This window comes from Podarcis cretensis (assembly GCF_951804945.1).
Source record: "Podarcis cretensis genome assembly, chromosome: 7".
Taxonomy (NCBI): Eukaryota; Metazoa; Chordata; class Lepidosauria; order Squamata; family Lacertidae; genus Podarcis; species Podarcis cretensis.
The window spans coordinates 62151722-62171641 of NC_137176.1; the positions used below are offsets into that span (position 1 = coordinate 62151722).

Here is a 19920-nt window from a genome sequence, read left to right on the forward strand (position 1 = left end):
CATCTATCCTGTATCCATCTTGTCATTTATTATGAAATACTATGCTTTGAGACATTCCCTCACAAACTAGCTTTGATCCAAATTGAGAAAAAGAATGATTGAGCTGTGTGTCCTAGTGTCTTTTTCCTTAGGTAATCATACATGCAACACATGTGTATTGTATATTTCCCACTCTTTTAGTTTTTCATAGTGGTCGAAAGAAATATCTGGCCTTAAACTAGCTTGATGGCAGAGGAAAACGAGTTAGCTACTACTAGTGCACAGCTAATGAGTTCAATTTTCCGAGAATCTATTTTTATAGGCTGGAAGTTTGGTTTTATTACTGCCCCTTTTTGCTACTTCAGAATAATTTGTTGGAACGGATTCGCTTCTTGTGGCCTCCTTCCATGCTCACATGCTCCTGAAGACCTCGTTCTCCTTTTGGTGGATTCAAAATACTACTTGATTGTAGTTTGATATCCATCTTCCTTTATTTAGTATCTTGTATTATTTTTAATGCAACAGCTTGCAGTAATGCTACTTAGTCTGAAAGTCTACTGAAAGAACAGGTTACACACACACACACACACCCAGCAGAAGCATGAGGAACCAAGTACTCTGTAGTGTTTAAAAATGCAGGTTTTTTTATTCCAGTAAAAAAGATTGATCCTGTCACAGTATCCACAAAAATAAAAGCCTCTATGGCAGTTCCCATGCAAAAGATGCCTACCAGCACAGCACAGAGAAGAATCCTCATTTGGGGGAAAGACAAAGAATTCAACATTTTAAAAACCTGATTTCGTAGCAACAATATCTGCACTGCATAGTTTAGTAAGAAGCAGGGATTCCAGCATTTCAGTGATGTTCCTGTTCCAGATATTAGATGATGGGCAGCTCATGATCATCGTGTTTGTCTAATGAATATAGTAATCAACTGTTACATGGTCCTCCAACTGTGTAGACTCTAGACAGGGTAGAACATATGGATAGCTGAAGTGCCATTGGTACACTGATGATACCTAACTCTATTTCTCATTTTTACAGGTATTATTTAAGGCAGTGAATGTGCTGAATCAATGGCCCAGTTCATACATATGTGTGGTGAGTGCTGTTTTACCCAGGTCCTGTATGTGGGCTTCCCACAGGCTTCTGGTTGGCCAATGTGAGAATAGGATGCTGAGCTTTTGGTTTGATCCAGCAGGACTCCTCTTAATAATCTCAATTTGATCATCATGGTTTATTGGTGTGGTACCTGAACGTTCGTTCCCCCTTTTCACTTCCTCTACAGTTTCCCATTTCATCCAAACCATGAAACAACAGCTCTAACTTCTGACTACAAACCAAGATTGCAAACCATAGTTCAATCCTTGTTTGCAAGGCAGGATTATAAACAGTTTCCAGAGTCGTCTAACAATCAGTCCCTCTTCTCTGGGAACTCTGGGTATCATAGGTCTGTGAGAGGAATAGGGGTGCTCTAACAACTCTTTGCACCCCTTAAACAAATATCAGCTCCCAGATTCTTTAGGAGAAGCCATGTTAAGTTAAAAAGCTTAGTGCTTAAAATGTGTAGTGTGGATGTGGCCTATATGTAGTTCAGGGTCCATAAGAGTGTTGTGTATTCTAGAACAATCTTAACATTTATATTCAGACAGGCCCTAATTCTGGAAGTTAAAGTATAGCATTGATCCTATGGCTTTCATAAAGCTAAAGAAAGTAGTCTACGCAGATAGACATTAATGGTAGATCTGAATTATCTGAAATAGTTCTGTAATTCTAAGAGTAGCAGGATAGAAAAGTCTCCTACATGCCAAGCCCGAAATGTTACATACAGCTGCAGTTTGATGGCCATTTCTTCAGTTACATGCAAGACCATATGCTCTTACGCCATGCATATAGGATAACTATGGAAAATGCGTTGGCATTATTCATTCACATAAAATTGTCTGTACGAATTAATATCCCAGCTGGACTAATGCAAAACAGAAAGAAACTCTTATGCTCCCTTGCAAACTATACACATGTTGAACTCATGAGATAAAAAATTGGATGCAGCCTGAACAGCAGTGGGAGCAGTTGATGAGGGGAATGGGGTGGGGGAATCACCATTTGAGAGCCACTAAGAGCACATCAAAGAGGGAGCTGTAGCAGGAACTAAGGTTACATACATATTATATATATGTCTCTGTGTGTATGTTTTTAAAATGTAATCATTACTTTTAGGATAAAGAAATGGTACAGACTGGCTTCTTTCTTTTGTTCTTCGGGAGATTGTACTATATATTTATTCAAGACCTATCCAAAACTATCTTGGGTTTGAGGTCTTTGACTTGCTTTGTATATTGTCAAATTACTGAGTGGAGTTCCAATGGAAATACTCAACTCGAACTTCTTCTTCTTGCCCAGTGGTAGTAAATTCTGGGGGAAATCAAAGATACATTGCAATCAGATATATCCAGAGATTTATAATGCGCAGAATCTCAGACAGTATATGATGGAGGATATACACAGTTTTTGGAGCCCAGATTTCATAGTCCTCATGTTTTGTAAACAACAGTTGGATAGCTAATGTGAAAAGGTTAGCTATCCAGAAACTAGAAATAGTACTTTTAAGCTTCTAGCAGCTACAGTCTAGGTATACCATTTACATTGTTCTCTGCTTTCTTCCAGACTCCCCCTCCCTGCTGCCACTTGTACTGTGTCCTATAATATAGAGCCTTGCACCCTTCACTTCCACCACTCTAGTCTTTGAATTTAAATTTTGCTAATAGACTGGACTAAAGTATTAAAGAAAATCCTGGTGACAGGATTTGGAAAACCAGACCCCGAGAGAATGGCTTTGCATTTAATATCACATGTATAAGACATGCATTGTATGGGTATTGTGACATTTTATATCTGCATGCACATTTTTTCCACACTTGCACAACTATTAGGCTAAAGAGTGTTCATATTGTTTCCTTGACTGTCAGGTTGCTGGTGCTAAAAAGCAGGGCCATAGTTCAAAGGAAGCACAAATGTTTGCATGCAGTAGGTTCCAGCTCTGAGTATCTCCAGCATCCAATCATAATCTAGTGAAAAAAAGGGCTGATTCGCTTAAATTAATTATTTGATTAACTTTACCATGATGAAATTTTAAAGAAGGTCTTAACTTTGGATGGATTGGATCTATTGTTAGCAGAAAACAAAAAATGATGTTTCTTTTATTACTAACAGTCCAACATTCCAGATGTTAATAGAACATGTTAAATACATTATGTGCTATTGGATATTCATTATGTTTGGAAAACCAGGACCTAAGTCTGGAAGGGGCTATTGGATATTCATTATGTTTGGAAAACCAGGACCTAAGTCTGGAAGGGGCAGGGGGAGTGAATTTTCCTTTTAAATTGCATGAGATGTGAGCATTATTTTTCATTGCCCACTACCAACATGTTCTATAGTATGTCTCCAAAGATCAAATCATCTTAAAAGCATTCTTACTCAGCTAGTCTTGGTATGGCCAATGAAACCTCACACCTGCATAAGAGAAGCAGAATTAGACCATGATATTCTTTGGTGCTCATTTTTATATAAAAACCTTTGCATTCAGAGATATGTTGTCGGCTAGCTCTCCATTCTGTCACACTCTGGGAGAGAGCCTTGGACTAAATTACTTAACCTAAAGTCACAATTAAATTACACTCCAGGTAGCTACACAATATCCAGTGGGGAATAGGCGTGTGATAAAAATTGTGGTGTGGACAGCAATAGTACAGCATTTGTGGATTGCAGCACAACTGTGATGTCAAATGTAATCTCTATGGCATTATTGGCATGGGATGTTGCAAGAAGACAATAGCTGGGCCAGGAGTTGTAAGGAAGGAGATTTGGGGGGATTTGAGGTACTTGTGAATCTTAAGTCAAATCCAGTTAGTGAGCAGTCTCTTTCAAAAACAGAGTGAAATTGTGTTTATAGTTCCATGATGAGGCTACTTGAATGATATCAACAGAATCCTGGAACTTGCTTCTGAATCTTATTCACATAGTCATACTGAGCTTCCCAGTTTGGAACATAGGCAGCTGTCTTATACTGAGTTAGAGATTGGTCCATGTAGTTCAGCGCTGTCTAGTCTAACGGGCAATGGCTCATCAGGTTTTCAATCAGGAGACTTTCCTAACCATACTTGGAGATGCCAGAGACTGAATTTAGGACCTTTTGCAGGCAAAAGATGGGCTCCTTCACTGACCTGCAGCACTGAGCCTTGCCCCACACAACCTGAAAGTATACTTTGGAACACATCTAATACCTCCCCATGACTGTATGGCATGGAGGAAGTTCAGTAGTGGTAGGCAAGCTGTATTTCTAAGACGTCCTGGGTTTCCTAGTCCACTGTTTGGAAGTGGATGAATCCTAGGAAGAAAGGGGTCAACAAAGACAAAATTAGACAACAGATGCAACTCACAGGAATAGCCCATACATTGATCTTCTGACAGCTGGGAGGTGATTGTGTGAGGTTACAGGCTCTTCCCTTAACTGGAACAAGGCAGAAGAAGATGCATATGCACCCAAGGGCTTGTTTATTGTACAGATGCTGATCCACATGACCAACTCTTCCATTGCTCTCCAAAAGCTTCTGGTCCTTTGGAACTGGTAGTGTAAGCCCAGGTTAAGCCCTTTTACTCAAGAGGAGAGCATGCAAAAATAATTGTGTGTATTAGGAGCCTGGCTGATCTTGCACTTCTTTCTCTGTTTCCTTGCTTAAAAGTGTTTTGTTACAACTTGTTTTGCTACCTTCTGTTAGGTTGGTAGGGCACAGGGGTGGAGAAGTAATCTGATTCCTCAGACATGGACAAACAGTTCAATTAGCATATTCTCTACTTTTCTCTTCTCCCCCCCCCCCCTTGCTTTAAAGTACTCTCCATTCTACTAGTCTAAGATTAGCTGGTACTTGTAATACCATCTTTTTAAAAGAAGGTTATTATTGTTTGGAACACCAAGAACTTTCCTTTCACTGTTTCAAATATCTGTAAAATGTCTGATTTCTAGTAAAAATACTGTGTTGTCTCACTTGCTCTGCTGCTTGTACAATCAAGATAGTTACATTACTATGCCACATTACTGATTCATTTATCTTCCTGAATCTGACCCATAACAGAAAGTTCAAGCAACATAAAGCTAATTCCATCAAATTCCTTTTTTTAAAAAAAAAAAGTCTTTATTACCATAACCTATGTGGTTTCCTTCCACTTTAGAATGGTACAATTTTATGTTCTAGTTTGTATTATGTTCCCACAATGAACTGCCCTATCATAATCTGAGTAAATGCACAAGCAAAGAGAGTCATTTAAAGCAATGTCAGTAGTGTTCTGCAGCCAGAGAAGGTATCATTACACTTTCCTAGTCACCCATTATCTAAGTGGTGGAGATATATAGATATATATACCTGTAGGTCAAAGCTAGTGAAAGCTTTTTTTATTTTATTAATCAAATGTGTCCTGCCTTTCTGCACCTAGTCTCTAAGATGGCTAAAAGTGTGGTCCTCTACATGTCTACTCAGAAGTAAATTCTATTGAGTTCAGTGGTGCTAGTTGTGAGGAAATGTGCAATGTCCTTATGAGCAAATGGCTATGAGGAAGCTCACAAGCAGATCATGGCGGCATAAAACAAAAAGTAGCACATGAAATTATATTAGCTTGGTTTTACAAGAAGCACACATTATCAAATCAACTAACAAAAAGTTTTAGATAACAGCAGTTCTTCTTTATTTCACATTTGTTTCAATGCCTGATATCTCCTCATGGTTTTCCATTACAATTTCTTTTGGTAGCTTTGCAGCTTAAGTCACTGCTGGGGGGTGGGAGTTGTTGCAAAACGTCCCAAAATGTTTCCAAGTTGCTGTCAATAAGACTTCTCCATATTTGAGCTGTGGACATTTTTCTGGCCGCTCCATGCTTCTCTAATACCTGTATAGAGAAAATAAAAACACAGTGCAGTTACAAACCAATGCACAAGTAACAGGAGAAACATCAGTTCAGAAGCAATCTTCAGATGTTGTTTTGGTAGCATAAAGAGAGAGAAAATTCATGTTTTTTTTCTAAACATACTGCTCCAAAGTGGTCTCACAGATATATTTCATTGGTGTCACAAAAAACAAGGTATTGTCATTTCCATCTGTTGCTTCGTTTAGTTGCATTAATCAGGTGACCCTCTTTATGTCACACTGTTGGCCATTGATATCTTTACTTCATACTAAACTGTCCTGAATAGGGGAAGCCCTAAAAGTAATAATAATCTGATTTACTGATGTTACATCCATTTGTTTTTTTCTGTATTTAAAAAAACCGCTAGGTTTAATAAAAGAACAACTAAGATAAATCGTATTTAGGATAAATGCAAGAGATAATGTCTTCACACTCTCCTGAATACATAGAAGGGACATGGGTGCATGAACATAACAAGGTCTAGAGTTGGAGCTTTGTTTCTGTTTACACCTCTGCAGTTCTGCCTGTTGAGGAAACCCAATGAGCAGTTTAAAAAGTAGCTTCCTACTTCAGATATGAGAAAGTCAAAGTAAAATGAAGCTCTGGCTGCATGCAGTTCTCCCTTGTGTTTGAATGTTCTGTCTCAGAATCCCAGACATAGACTGTAAACATGAATTACTAGATGTGCTATACACATCAATCATATAACTCATTGTAGCTGCTGTGATACCAAAGTCTATGCATTGTTTCCGCACCCAACTTTTAAAGGCCTTAAAACCCTATATTACTGTCCTTTCCAAACTATTTAGTTGGCATAAGTTACACAGACCTGGGAGAAGGCATTGTGCTGTGAGCCCATTCCCTCAGTCATCAGCAGTAGGCAATGTGTGTTCTTCTAGATGTTGTTAAACTGCAACTCCCATCAGTCCCAGCCAGCAAAGCTAATGGTCAGGAATGGTGGGAGTTGTGGTCTATCAACATCTGAACAGCTCCATGTTTGCTACTCAGGCTGTCAAACATGGCTATGATGCTCTTGGATGCACTAATGACAATAGATGCCAGAACCTCTATAAGCATAAATATTTACCTGTTATGCTCACAGTGTGAATGTTTTTCTAGTGGGTCTCTGTATTAAGCTTTTGCAAGGTTGTTATGGAAAATGGAAATTCATATTTATATTTTAATTTATGAACACTGGAACCTGCATTTGTTAGTGAGAAAGATTAAGGCTGCAGTCCCATGCATGCTTGCCATGAGTTCCTAAGTAAGTGGAACTCAATGAAACTAACTTTTGAGAATACATGTATAGGATTGCAGTCAACATTTCCATATTTTTACTGAAGGACAATGAAAAATTTCTAAGTGAAATTCATGGTTTTCAGTTTTACTAATAGTGTTCTAATAAACTTTAAGGTGGGGTACAAATATTTTCAATAAATGCATAGAGTTTGCTTTCTCTGTTCTCATTCTGCCTTACTGCTAAGAGCTCTGTCCTGCTGCTTCTCTTTCCCAGTGACTTTCCCCTCCAAATCAAGCAACACTTCTTATGGAGATGTCACCATAATGGCTGTTAATGGCATTGACATCATTGGGGAAGAATTTGGGGGGCAAAATCAGCAAGAGGAACTGCAAACGTAGCAGGGATGGCTTACATCATTTGGAAGTAAGCAAAGTAATGCACATTGATTTTGTTTTACTTAAAACATATCTATACCACCTACATCAAAGATTCCAGGGTAGTTCACAACAAAATAAACACATCACCAGCATCCGCAGCAAACCTGGCAATGACTATAAAGTTCCACAGTAGCTCAGAACAGAACTTTCATTGGGTCTGGCTGTGATCTGTGGCCCACCATTTTTGTTGAACTACAACAGATGCCCATGATCTGTACTTTCCAGAAATAATTAAATACATCTTTGTTTCAATGAGCCTTTCCAGGTGGATGAAAAGGTGTCTACCTTAGGTAATTCCTTTTGTATTGTTTTTCATCCCGTTTCACTGTTTTTATTATATGTTTGCAAATTGCCTGGACACACATGTGAAAAGTGACTGACTGATTAATTGTTCAGTCTGGAGTCTAAAGTTTACTAACTTCCACCACTGCCTGCTGGTCCTATGTGCCAAAAGAACCTTGGGCAAGGAAGTTTATGCTTCTTATGGGCTTTTGCCCAATGCTGCTGGATGAAGTAGAGAATGGGATAAAGATTGTAGAAGAACAATGGACTGGGATGTCACTAAGCAAGTGCTGAGGAGCTAGGATACAGGCAGCCGTATGCTTAGCAAAGAATCACATCAGGCTATTAATTGGAATGATGATTCTCCTGATGGTTTTGTTCCAGAAAGAGAGTGGCCTTCTTAGAGTATGGGGGCATGGCAGACTTCTAACATTAAACTTGTTCTCTTGAAAAATAATATGTAGTTCTTGTTAGCAAATCACTCCTCCGAGGCTGCATGTTGTGATTGGCCATAAATCCCAACAGTTCTAAGCAATCCAGGATTTTTGCTTAGTGCTTCAGATATGATTTTTTCTATTAAAATTGGGGCACACTCCTTAAGGTGTTTGTGTAAAACCAGTTCATCTTATGTGTTTGTTTGTTTGTTTGTTTGTTTGTTTGTTTGTTTGTTTGTTGTTTTATACCACCCTTCCTCCATGGAGCTCAGGGTAGCTTGTATGGTTCTTTCTTCCAACACATTTTAGTCTCAAAAAACCCTGAGAGAGGATGACTGGCTCAATGTTACCCAGCAAAATTCCCAACTGAGAAGTGGTAGAACCATGAGACAAAGACTCTAAGCACTACACTACACTGTCTTTCTCACTTAGGTTTCATGTTGTATTTAGGTTCAGGTGCTAGACAGTTTTACAATAAATGATCCTTGCCCCTTTGGGGGCTTTTGTTTTTGAGTTTGTTTCATTGTAACTGTCCTTTTGCTAGGCTGTGCAAGACGGGTGCAATGTTCTGACAGAATCACAATCTCATGCTCTGTGTTTGTGTAGCTAAGCAACAATACAACTTTCATTTTAGTTTGTTAAATATTCGGTCATCAATTGGGTTGATTCTGGTTTCATTTCCCACCCCCACATTTGTTTTATGTGCCTGCAGTTTCAGAGGCTTGAGTCAGGTGGCTCCTAACTTACCACTAAACCAGAGAAATTATTTACATTTTTTGGTCATTTAAACATTAGTACCATTTGAACTGGGGAAAACGCAAAATCATCCCAAATAGAAGTATTACTACAACAGAAGATACCAGCTGTTTTAAAAGACTGTGATTTGGCTTAGAGAATGTGAAGGGCTGATGTTGAGATTAATTGCTTGTTGGCTTGCTAGAAAAGTCATGCTAATGATAGTTGCTTATCGCTAACAACCACCAATTATTTATTAGAGTTATAAAAAAAAAACAGCTGATGGCACCTATAGTGCGTGAAGCACTCTCCAAACCTCTGGAATGACACTCTTTGCCATGCCCTGTCAAGCTTATAATTTAGGAAAGACCCATGTGAGTTTCTTGCCATAACATATGCAGATGACTATCACTTTAAAAAAAGATCTCTGTAACTCATAAATAAAGTAGATGAAAACCCTGCAATACAGGAAGATAGAAGAGCAAATTCACCATATATTTATAATGTCAAACCATTATTTTCAAAAGGGAAAACACACAAGATGTGTGTCTTCCATGGGGCTTACTTCCTAAGTATATTGCCCACTAAGGGAATTATTCTGTGCATACTTGAGAAGTAAGCCCCACTGAGCTCAGTGCACTTACCTTTGAGTAAATATGTTTGGGATTGGGCTGGACAGTATACAATCTTAAATCTCACCTATTCCACAGTTGTTGTTATACCTATATAGGATTACTCTGGAATAAACTGTGATAGGATCATAGTTGTGCAGCATAGCCTACTAGACCTGTAAAATTAAAGGACCTGATTTCAGAAGCAATTGCTAAACACATTTACTTGGAAGTAACTCAAATCAATTTTAGTTGAACATAACATTCTAGTAAATAAATATGCTCTGCAGCTACAATTCTTGGCATAGTTTATGAGAAGTAAAGACCCACTGGATTCAGAAGTAACACTATAATCCTTACTTAGAGGGAGGACCCATTAAACTCAGTCAGACTTATTTTTGAGTAAACATGGATGGTTACGTGCTGTTACTTCTAAATAAACACATTTAGGATGAAATAGGGCTGCACATCTGATTTAATCCAAGTACTCTACCTCATCTGGTTTTTGAATTACAGTCTGATGATTTTTCTCAGCAACCAATTGTCCCTTTTGTCACTTAACAATTTGTATCGCCTTGAGTTAGACTAAGTATCAATATACAGACACATAGAAACCTCTGCAGGGCATCTGTAAAACATTTTAATCACAAATCTATGAAAATAAAATAGAGTATAACAGGTGCTGACATTAAAATACCTGGTATCATCTGATGCTAATTAGATACCTGAAAGCATAACTTTCTTGAGTGACATTTTTTGCTTTGCTGTTCCCTGCCATGTGCCCTAACGAAATATACCTTCTATAATTTGTAGTTTACAATTGCAAATTCTAAAAACAATATGCCATCCTGATGTCATACATAGGCATACATCTAAAGGTCCTTTGAGTATCACCATTGCTATGTCCCATTATAAAAGAATACAGCTACCTTTTAAGAGCACTGCACTCCATCAGCATCGCTGATAGCAAACTAGCCAAAATGTCTTCAGAATGCCACCACATCAGTCTTCCTAAGTTCCTAAGTCTCATCAAACTAATATCTCTATCTAGATGTGTGCTGCCTATACATCACCTTTGCATGCTACACCTGTGATAAACTTGTGATAGCTGCTGTTGCTGGCACAACAATACCAGTACACTGGAAAGCGTTATGATTGTTTCATTGCACTGACTTACCACAACCCTAAATTCTTTCTGCAGTAGTTTAAAGGATTGTATCATTTGGCCAGTTATGTGTAAAGGGGGAATAAAGATTGGCCTTGCTTGAGACAGATGTAAAAAATTTAGTTTAGCATCCTCTCAAAACTTGTCAGGAGTTATCCTTCAGCTGCATCTCTTGCAACATTCCTGGGGAAAGTTAGGTGTAACAGTTCTACTTAAGCTAGTATGAATGTTTGTGTGTTTTTGCCAGATATTTAGGGACTTTAGCAGATAGCATACAAACTAAAAGTCTTCAAGGGGAATGAAAGAACTTCAGCATGAAGTTCTTGCATGCATATTGTGCAAAAGCATTAATAAGTTCTTGCACATGGTAGTTGCACAGAATCTTTTCAGTGGGTCCGGTATGGGAACACTGTGCAGCAGATTGTGTCCAAGGTTATTTAATCTTTCTTTTGTTAGCCTGTACTGGAAGAATATACGATAAAGTGTCAGTGAGTCTGATCAAAGAAGAAAGTACCTAAGTGGAATTTTTACTGTGAATGCAGTAAACATTTATCTCCAACATTATTCAAACTGCAGAATTTGTTCACTGGAAAATGCATTAAAAATAGGACTGCACAATGCAAACCTAGTGATGAAGGGGAAATTTAGAAAATTGTTTAAAAAATAATAATCACAGGTGCATATGCAACACTGGCATTCCTAGAATGTTTTAGAATACATATATATATATATATTTCTCCACCCATCAAACACTTAATAAAAGATGGGTGCTCTAGGCAATTTGCAAACTATAGTTCCATCTAGATATATGTCAGTGTAAATCAAAAATCTTCCATTCCGTTTTTCTAAACAAGTATGCCATAATCTTTCCAACCCTTGTTTCCGTCAAACACTCATAAATCTATTGCATTGCACTGTTTTCACAGAATGAAGTCAAAAATCACAAATATTCTAAATATATGGTAAAATACACATCCAGCAAGACTATCATCCTAGGAGAAGTGGGTAATTTTCTTCACCTGAGGTATATATTTCATTGTAACAGAACTTTAATAGACATCAACTAATCATGTTTAAAGTCTAGCTCTTTATTATTGCCCTTTACCCATAAACTGCTCTTTTTGCTGACCTTAATATAGATGGTGAAAATAGCCAACCTTCCACATAAATGGTTATCTATATGGTCCCCCCCCTCCCCTGGATATTTAAGGTAGGACTAGTTGGACAAGACATAAGTAGCATTTTGTCAGTTTTAAGGTTCCACCCATTAATTTCTTTTGATCCAAGCCATCTAGCACTTTTTATATAATACCTATAAATGGGTAACCCTAAGATATAGGGCTCTGGGTCTTTCCAAATATTCCTGTAGATTCTCTTCGAGTTTTGTTCTGTTCAAAGCTGTGCCCATATAAAGAATTTTGAATATGAGGAATCACTTCTCTTGGATATATAGTTTATAGTTTTGTATTTATTGAATGCATTTGTGGGCTCCCTTAGGATGTGAAATGTATGGAAATATATGTGCATTACTAAAGAAAGGCCTAAATTTATTCTTTCTTCACATCATGCTCTTCTTTTCAGTAGAGGTTTTTAATTCAACACAGAACTAGAATGAGATGGAGCCAATTTCCTGGTCTATATGTGTGACAAATGCTAAAAGTAGCACAAGATTAACAAATTAGTTGAAGGGTAGGTCTTAAAAAAATGTTTAACTTTGTCTTACAAATAAAGATACAGGCTTTATTTAAAATGAAGCCTTCTTTACAGATGTGCAGGAAGAAAGGATATTTTACTTCCCAGTAATTTAAGAAGAAAAGTTGGTATACGTGGAAAAGAAAGAGAGAGGAAAAACCTTCAGTAACCCGAACAAAATTGTATTTGTGAAAGATTATAAAGGTTTTATGGCTTTTCAGTGCAAATACTGTTTTCTATTGAATGCTTTTAGGTTTAGTGTTTGATGTTTCATTCCATTTTTAGTGGTATTCATAACAAAAATAATTACTGTTTTCAGAACACATATTGTACATCTTACAAAAATAGGAGCTGTTGAGATACTGTGTTTTTTATTCATGCAGCCTCCCTGTATAGGACAGGTTAACCTGAAATGAAAGTAAGTGTGTGTATGTGTGTGTTGTCAAGGGGGGTTGGGGAGAGATCATGCACGTACACAAGCATACACAGACAGAGTACAGGCACATGTGTCTTTATAAAAAGGCTTAATGGTGGCTCAAAATAAAAGGTATGGAACTTGACCTTTCTAGCTGACACAGTAATCACCTACTTGATGTAATCCAGATCTAACACCAAATAATAAAACCATATGTGACAACAGAATGATTCACATTATAAAATTATTTGTTTGTAAATAGCTATGCTTAACCATCATCATATATGCATGACTTAATTTTCTCTGTACATGGATGTGTTTCACAAATCCTGATTTTAAGTAGCTATTAACTTAGATTGGAGAGCTTTTTATGCCTGTGGTTCGGGATTACCTCATCCATTCTGCTTTTAGAAGCGTGTCATAGCTCACCTGTTTTGCTTTTGCCTAAATTACATCAAAATAATAGCATTCTTTACTGCATACATTCCTACTTTCTGTATCCTAACATGATATCCATGTTTAAAATTCAAGTGCAGCCTTATTCAGGTTGTAAGTCTCAGTCATCCAATCTCCCCTTCACATATCTGTTCATGTTGACAGACTATGTCATAATACATCAACAGAAAGATCAGCACAGAAGAACAAAAATTCATCACCTGACAGCAAGAGGAAAACTGATTTCCACTATTAAATTAGTAGAAATATACCATTACTTCAGTACCAACGAGGAGACCAGGGTTAAAAGAATTCATGGTGTTATGATTCTGCAGGAGAATCCATTTTGTCTGTTTGAAATAATATTTACATGAAAAAACGGTAAGGGCCAAGAGCCAAGGATCAACACTGAAAGGTACAGAGTCAACTTCTGCCTTGTGTCTACCAAGTTTGAAAACGTTCATCTCCCCAAAAGAAAGTTAACTGGGGACTTTTATTTCACAAAACAGTTTTCTGGGATTCTTTGTTTTATTAGTTCAAGACTCAAATCTTGAGATGCTTTGACTTTGGCAAGTGGTTCATAGCTTAGGCAGAGTCTAAACATATATATACACACACACAAAAGCTCCATCCTGCTTCCTTATTGGTGGAGATAGAATTTTTAATATACTATCCTGAGCCTTGGTGTTTCGGCAGGAATTTAACAATACCTGGAATAAATAATGTCTTTTGCAGCCTGGGGCAACAGCTGCCACTTATGCATTAATTCTGCCCCTGTTTGAACACTCTCCAACATATGCACTTCTCTTTTGTCTGTTATCCTAGAGTTGTGTTATTCCCAAATATTGACATCATCTACTTTTATCAGCACTAACTGCTCTGAAGCTTCCTAGTCTCATGCTCAGCTCTATTTCTCTCTATTGATTATCTTCCTCACTCCAGCAGGTACCGAGCCGGAGATGCTGTCCTGAGAAACAGCTTCCAATGACTTTATACGCACAATTTACACGGAATTGTTTAAAGAAGATATTAGCCTCAATACAAATCAGTGAACCTCGTTTAGTCAATACTGCACAATTCAGCTGTTGGCACCCTGTCACATGTTAGTCTTTAAAGTCAACTACCATACCCAATCTGCACATTAGCCATAGTATTTAGTTTCATATTAAAATGAGGTGAGGTTTTGTTTTGGTTTTTTTTACTCGACTTTTGGTTTAAATCTCCTCGGTGCCCTTTTTACATCACCTTGCTGAGCCATATGATAGTAATATAATTTTAAGTATAAAAACCTGAGATTAAATGCTTGATTTTTGACAGTGTCCTTAAATATAATAAATTCAAAGGGAAATACTGTTAGGTTAAAATGGAGTGTTTTTCATTAAGTCCAATCAAATGGTAGACAACAAAGGATCTTTTATTTGAGAATATGAAGTGAAAATGAAAACCAGAAAACCTTTACTAAGAAAAGGTCCGGCTAAATTATGTTGTAAGGAGCTCTCCAGAGTGAGCCTTGTTGTTTCACTAAGAGTGAATTAAACTAAGATGCATTATAGAGGGAATACTATACCAAGCGGCAAATCTTAGTGTTTCATGAAAATGAAAATAAGGCCCAGATTCATTCAGCACAGACAAAATGTAAAGGTTATATATGAAAATAAATACCACAGCATCAAATCTGCTCTATTATAAGGACAAGGGTTGCAGATGAACATATTTCCTTTTGTGTCCCAAAGCAATCTATATTATTTTAAGTGTGGGTTTGTTTCCAGCTTATCCTCCCCTCTATTTTTTATCAAAATAGTATTGCAAGAATAATGGTATTTGTCAGAATACTACCACCACAGTTCATATAGAAATAATTGCCCCTTATGCAATCAAATTAAATATTGTTATAATATGTGTAACATTTTGAAAAAAGCGATGCTACATTTAATAGCTTACTTTCACTGAATTGTACACTATTCTGAACAGCAGTGAAAAAGTGCTACTATTATAGTTTTGAAATGCAAATGCATCTTATGATCATTATTTATAGAGGGATTCTACACATATCCTGTTCCATGTAATATTTTTAAAAGGAAAAAAAAAAACCCACCAATGTGCACAAGATGTCAAAATCACAAGTGTGATCTATTTTCAAGGAAGGATGGGGAGTTTGGGAATCTGCAGAACAAAGAAAATAAACTCTTTTTGAGGATACTTGCAAGCTGTGTCTTAAATATTGATTTTAAATGTGTTCCAGCAATCCCTTTTTGGCAGAGTTAAGTTATGAATGTAACAAATTCCAGGGGGTGGGGAAGCGGTGGAATACCTGGCATAGGTGTTTGGCTGTTTAAATAATATGCATTTTATAAGAGTCCTTTTTCCCTCTAAAGAGCTCAGCGAAGGACCCCAGTTAGCAGAGATATGTGGAAAGATGACCAGCCTAGCCTCCCTTATGGACACACACACGCGCGCGCACACACACACACACAGAGAGAGAGAGAGAGAGAGAGAGAGAGAGAGAGAGCTTCCTGAGACTCAGAGAATAGCCTTTTCCTCTAAGATTCAACCAACAACAATTCACATATCAAAAGGGGGAAATATGCAGGCAGGACCGAAATAACTACATACTGAAGCAGCAAAAAGGCAGGTGTGATTTAGGAATTTATTGTGCTTGTGGCTGCTGTTGCTGCTGCTGTGTATGTGTACTTCACAGGGCTGAAGTCTATTTTCCATGAATCTAAAATATGTAAGTGTAAATATACAACTGGATGCAAAAAATTTGCCCGATGCTACTTGGTCCATTCATGTAGGTGGCTTTCCTTATTTTTAATATTAATTGTTTCTATTATATTATTCTACTGCTTAATCTATATGCCTCTATATGTATATGAAATATTGCTTGAATTGCAATTTCATTTCCAATTCTTAATATCAATATATTTTTTTAAAAAAATTACAGTCTATAGAATGGTAAAATACAGCTATACTGCAATCCTATGCATTCCTACTCAGAAGTAAGTCCTACTGAGTTCAGTGGGACTTATACCTAGGCAGGTGGGTATAGGATTGCAGCCTTAAAGTAATTTTGCACTGTGCTACTATAACAGTAGCAAAAGAAACACAAAGAGCACAATCCAATCATAAGTAAAGAATTTTAATCCCCATTGGTTTCAACTAGAAAGTTCAGCACAAGCTGTGAATGTTTCCTATTGAAACCAATGGTACTTAACACTGCTTAATATGGCTAGAACATACCCATTAGCCAATTATATATTGTATGTTTCATGTGCCATATGAGAACACATTTTTAAAAACTATAAATGGGCATGAAGTATTATATTGCTTTTAAAAAATTATATATCAGCAGATGCTGGCGTTTTACAAGTAAGGGACAATACATAACCTTTAACTTTATATAAGATTTAACTTTTTCTGTAATGATTAAAAATGTCTATCAATATTATCATGCTTATTTTTACCATAAGATGAATTAATGTAAAAAAATATTGTTAACTGTATGCATTTGCTTCTCAATAAAAGCAACATCGAGTTATGGTGTACTGTACTTAAACTCTGTCTATGTGGGACTACTCAAAAAGGGAAGGAACTGGGTTTTGAAACTGTTTCATACTATTGGGAGGGATTTCTTTTTTAAAACAAAACTATATATATCTTTTCTTTATTTAGAGGGGGGAACCATATTACCTCCATAAAATCAAATGTTTTCTAAGGACTAATGCTTCAGATATTGTTGCTAGGTTGTTGCTTTTTTTACATTTACCATTACCGTTGGATAAATTAAAAACAAGTTTACCCAATTTTCTTGTTTTAACATTAGGTTTCTAATATGTATTTGAAGAAAGAAAATTGCCTAAATTGCAGGAGATTTCCACCAGCAGATCCTGCATTATCAAGATACCATCATTGGTGTTCTTTATTAGCAGAATGCTGTTAGCCTTCTTAGCTTACTGGGTTGTTTTTTGTTAATGCTTACAAATTTAATCTCAGATATGTGTATCTATGATTTAGACAGGTGTCAGTCAGCATTAGTATGTCAATTTTTCACAAGAAAATAGAAAAGAAAGTCTAAACCTCTCCCATTAATGTAGCCAAGTTTCAAAAAACCATATTATTAAATACCATTTATATCCTTAAGGTAAGAATCCACTGAGAAAAACATCACACTGTTTATGATATATCTAAAGCCAAATTAGGTATAAAGCAGTCTAAATAGTTTCCTGCTTTCTTTAATCAGTCTCCATAGGTGTTCATACAGTGAAGTGAATAGGGTGAAGCTATTAAAGGAACTGTAATTGCCTTCCTGAAGTAATAATATATCTGGTACAAATGTCAATATAACCCTCAAGAATTCACGGGTTCTGTGCCAATTGGAATGACTCAGTTTTACAGCACAATCTCCAACTTGTTTACTTGGAAGCAAGTTTCCTTGATTTCAGTAGCACTTACTTCCAGGTAAGCATGGTTAGGATTGTATCCTTAGGATATTATGCTAGCCCATGGTTACACATAGTACAGCACATTATTGTGTTTATACTAATACGTACATGCATACAGAAAGAAGACAGAGGAACAAATGCTAAATGAAAGGATTTGATACAGTCATTTCCATCCCAGAGAAAATATACGAACCATTCAATTCTGTGCATGTTTCCATGCAATCTCACTGTGTGGTCAGTGGGGCTTACTCCCAAGTAAGTATGTGCAGGATTTCAGTCAAAATTAGTAAGTGGGAATAAAGTGGTACCTCGGTTTAAGAACAGTCTGGTTTAAGAACGATTTGGTTTATAAACTCCGCAAAACTAAAAATAGTGTCCTGGTTTGAGAACTTTACTTCGGTCTAAGAACGGAATCTGAACGCTGGAAGGGCACCGGCGGTGGGAGGCCTCGTTAGGGAAAGCGCGCCTCAGTTTAAGAACAGTTTTAGTTTAAGAATGGACTTCCTGAACGGATTAAGTTGCTAAACCGAGGTACCACTCTAGACACTAGGATATATTATCTCATTGATTTTGGATCTGTAAGTGAAAGGAGATGGTTTTTTTTTTTTCTGTTATACAGGAAAAATCCCAAGGCTCTCCTCCCATGAGCTTTGAAGCTAATGTAGGTAGACCTACTTAAAGATATGCTTGCTGCAGCAGTTAATGTAAGACAATTTTGTATAAACCCAAGGGCCAATTCATGCAGCCCTTTTAGCCAGAGATGTGATTTTTTGGGATGTGTGTTCAGAATACATAGAAATGAAGCCTTCTCATTGCTCTATCATGTCTCCAGACCACGGTTTGCTAGGTCACCATAATTTTTCCAAAAGGGGGTCAAATGGTGGAATAAGGAGCCAATGGTGAAACTGGAAACTGCTTCACCATGGAATTAGGGTTGACAACTCCTCTGGCAACTATCAGTTAACTTTCTAAAATGGGCAGTGGAATTTTGGAGGGAGGGAATATGCATACAAGCTGACATTTTACACATAATGGGACTAGTGTACATGTATGAAAGTGTGCGCACACACTTATCAGGGGAAGTATTAAATTTTGATGCATGGAAGTAAAGAAAACGACATTCGAAATGCTGATACTTGTGAATATTTATACTGAAGTGGGTCTGACAGCTAAAAGAGAATTACTACTTATGAAATTCAGTTTTGTGAATTGCACGAGAACTAAAAGGGATTCACACTGCCAGGTTTTTGTTTGTTTGTTTTTTAAACGCTGTTGACAACTATTACATGATAGTTTGGTCATTTGAAATGTACATCATGTGTTGACTCTCTGTGACAGCTGTTTCAACACACACAAGTAGTACCTATCAACAGGATGAAAGCTTGCCTTGAATGGGCTTAGCATTTCAATCCAACGAAAACAAATACTATTCAAGGAAATATTTAAACATACAAATATTGATTTTAGTGTTTTGAGTTCTTTTTTTAAAGTTTGAATGAATACTGATGCTATGTAGCATTCCCCTCCCCCTTTTAAAGCATTTTAGGAAGAAATCATACACAAGCAAAAAAAAAAAAATTCCAGGTCTTTGGCAAAAACAAAAATAAAATGAAATATGGCAAACCTACCCAATACAGAACTCTGCAATTGCTTCAAGGTGCACATGTCATTTCTATGCTTATGGTAGTGAATGGGCTTAACTTGTGTACATAGGTGAGCTCAACATGTCTCTATACTGAATTTAAGTAGTTGTCATGAGCTGTGGTTCAGTGGGAGTAAACTCCTTTTATATAATTTACATAATTAAACTGGCCGATACTTTAATTCTGCATAACACAATTTCATTGGGCCAATAGTCTGATTCCATCCCCAGCAAATAAAACTTTCAAATAAACTGTAAAGATGTAAGGCACTGAGCCCTATGACTCCTCATAACAACAAAATTCCAATACTGTAGAGATGTTATTCCAGTATTCCGTTCTGGATTTGCAAGAACGAATGCTTGAGAGCTACATAACAGTCTGTTTAAATGTTTGAACAGCACTGGATTAAATGAAGAGGTAATTAATTCTTGGATTAGTATGTTTGTAGG

The 19920-nt window shown here is 37.0% G+C and overlaps 1 long non-coding RNA gene across 2 annotated transcripts in view; it reads right to left on the reverse strand.

The window, feature by feature from the left end:
• Positions 1-640: 640 nt before the first annotated feature.
• Positions 641-19920, reverse strand: part of LOC307219765 — a 39184-nt gene continuing 19904 nt past the window's right edge. Inside the window, exons 2-4 of one of the 2 annotated variants that reach the window (XR_013840525.1) lie at positions 4206-5922; positions 3324-3495; positions 641-3272 (exon numbers count right to left, since the gene is read on the reverse strand). This is a non-coding gene — a long non-coding RNA (uncharacterized lncRNA). Of the gene's footprint in view, positions 3273-3323; positions 5923-19920 lie in introns of both variants that reach the window. The other variant, XR_013840524.1, reaches the window with a different exon arrangement.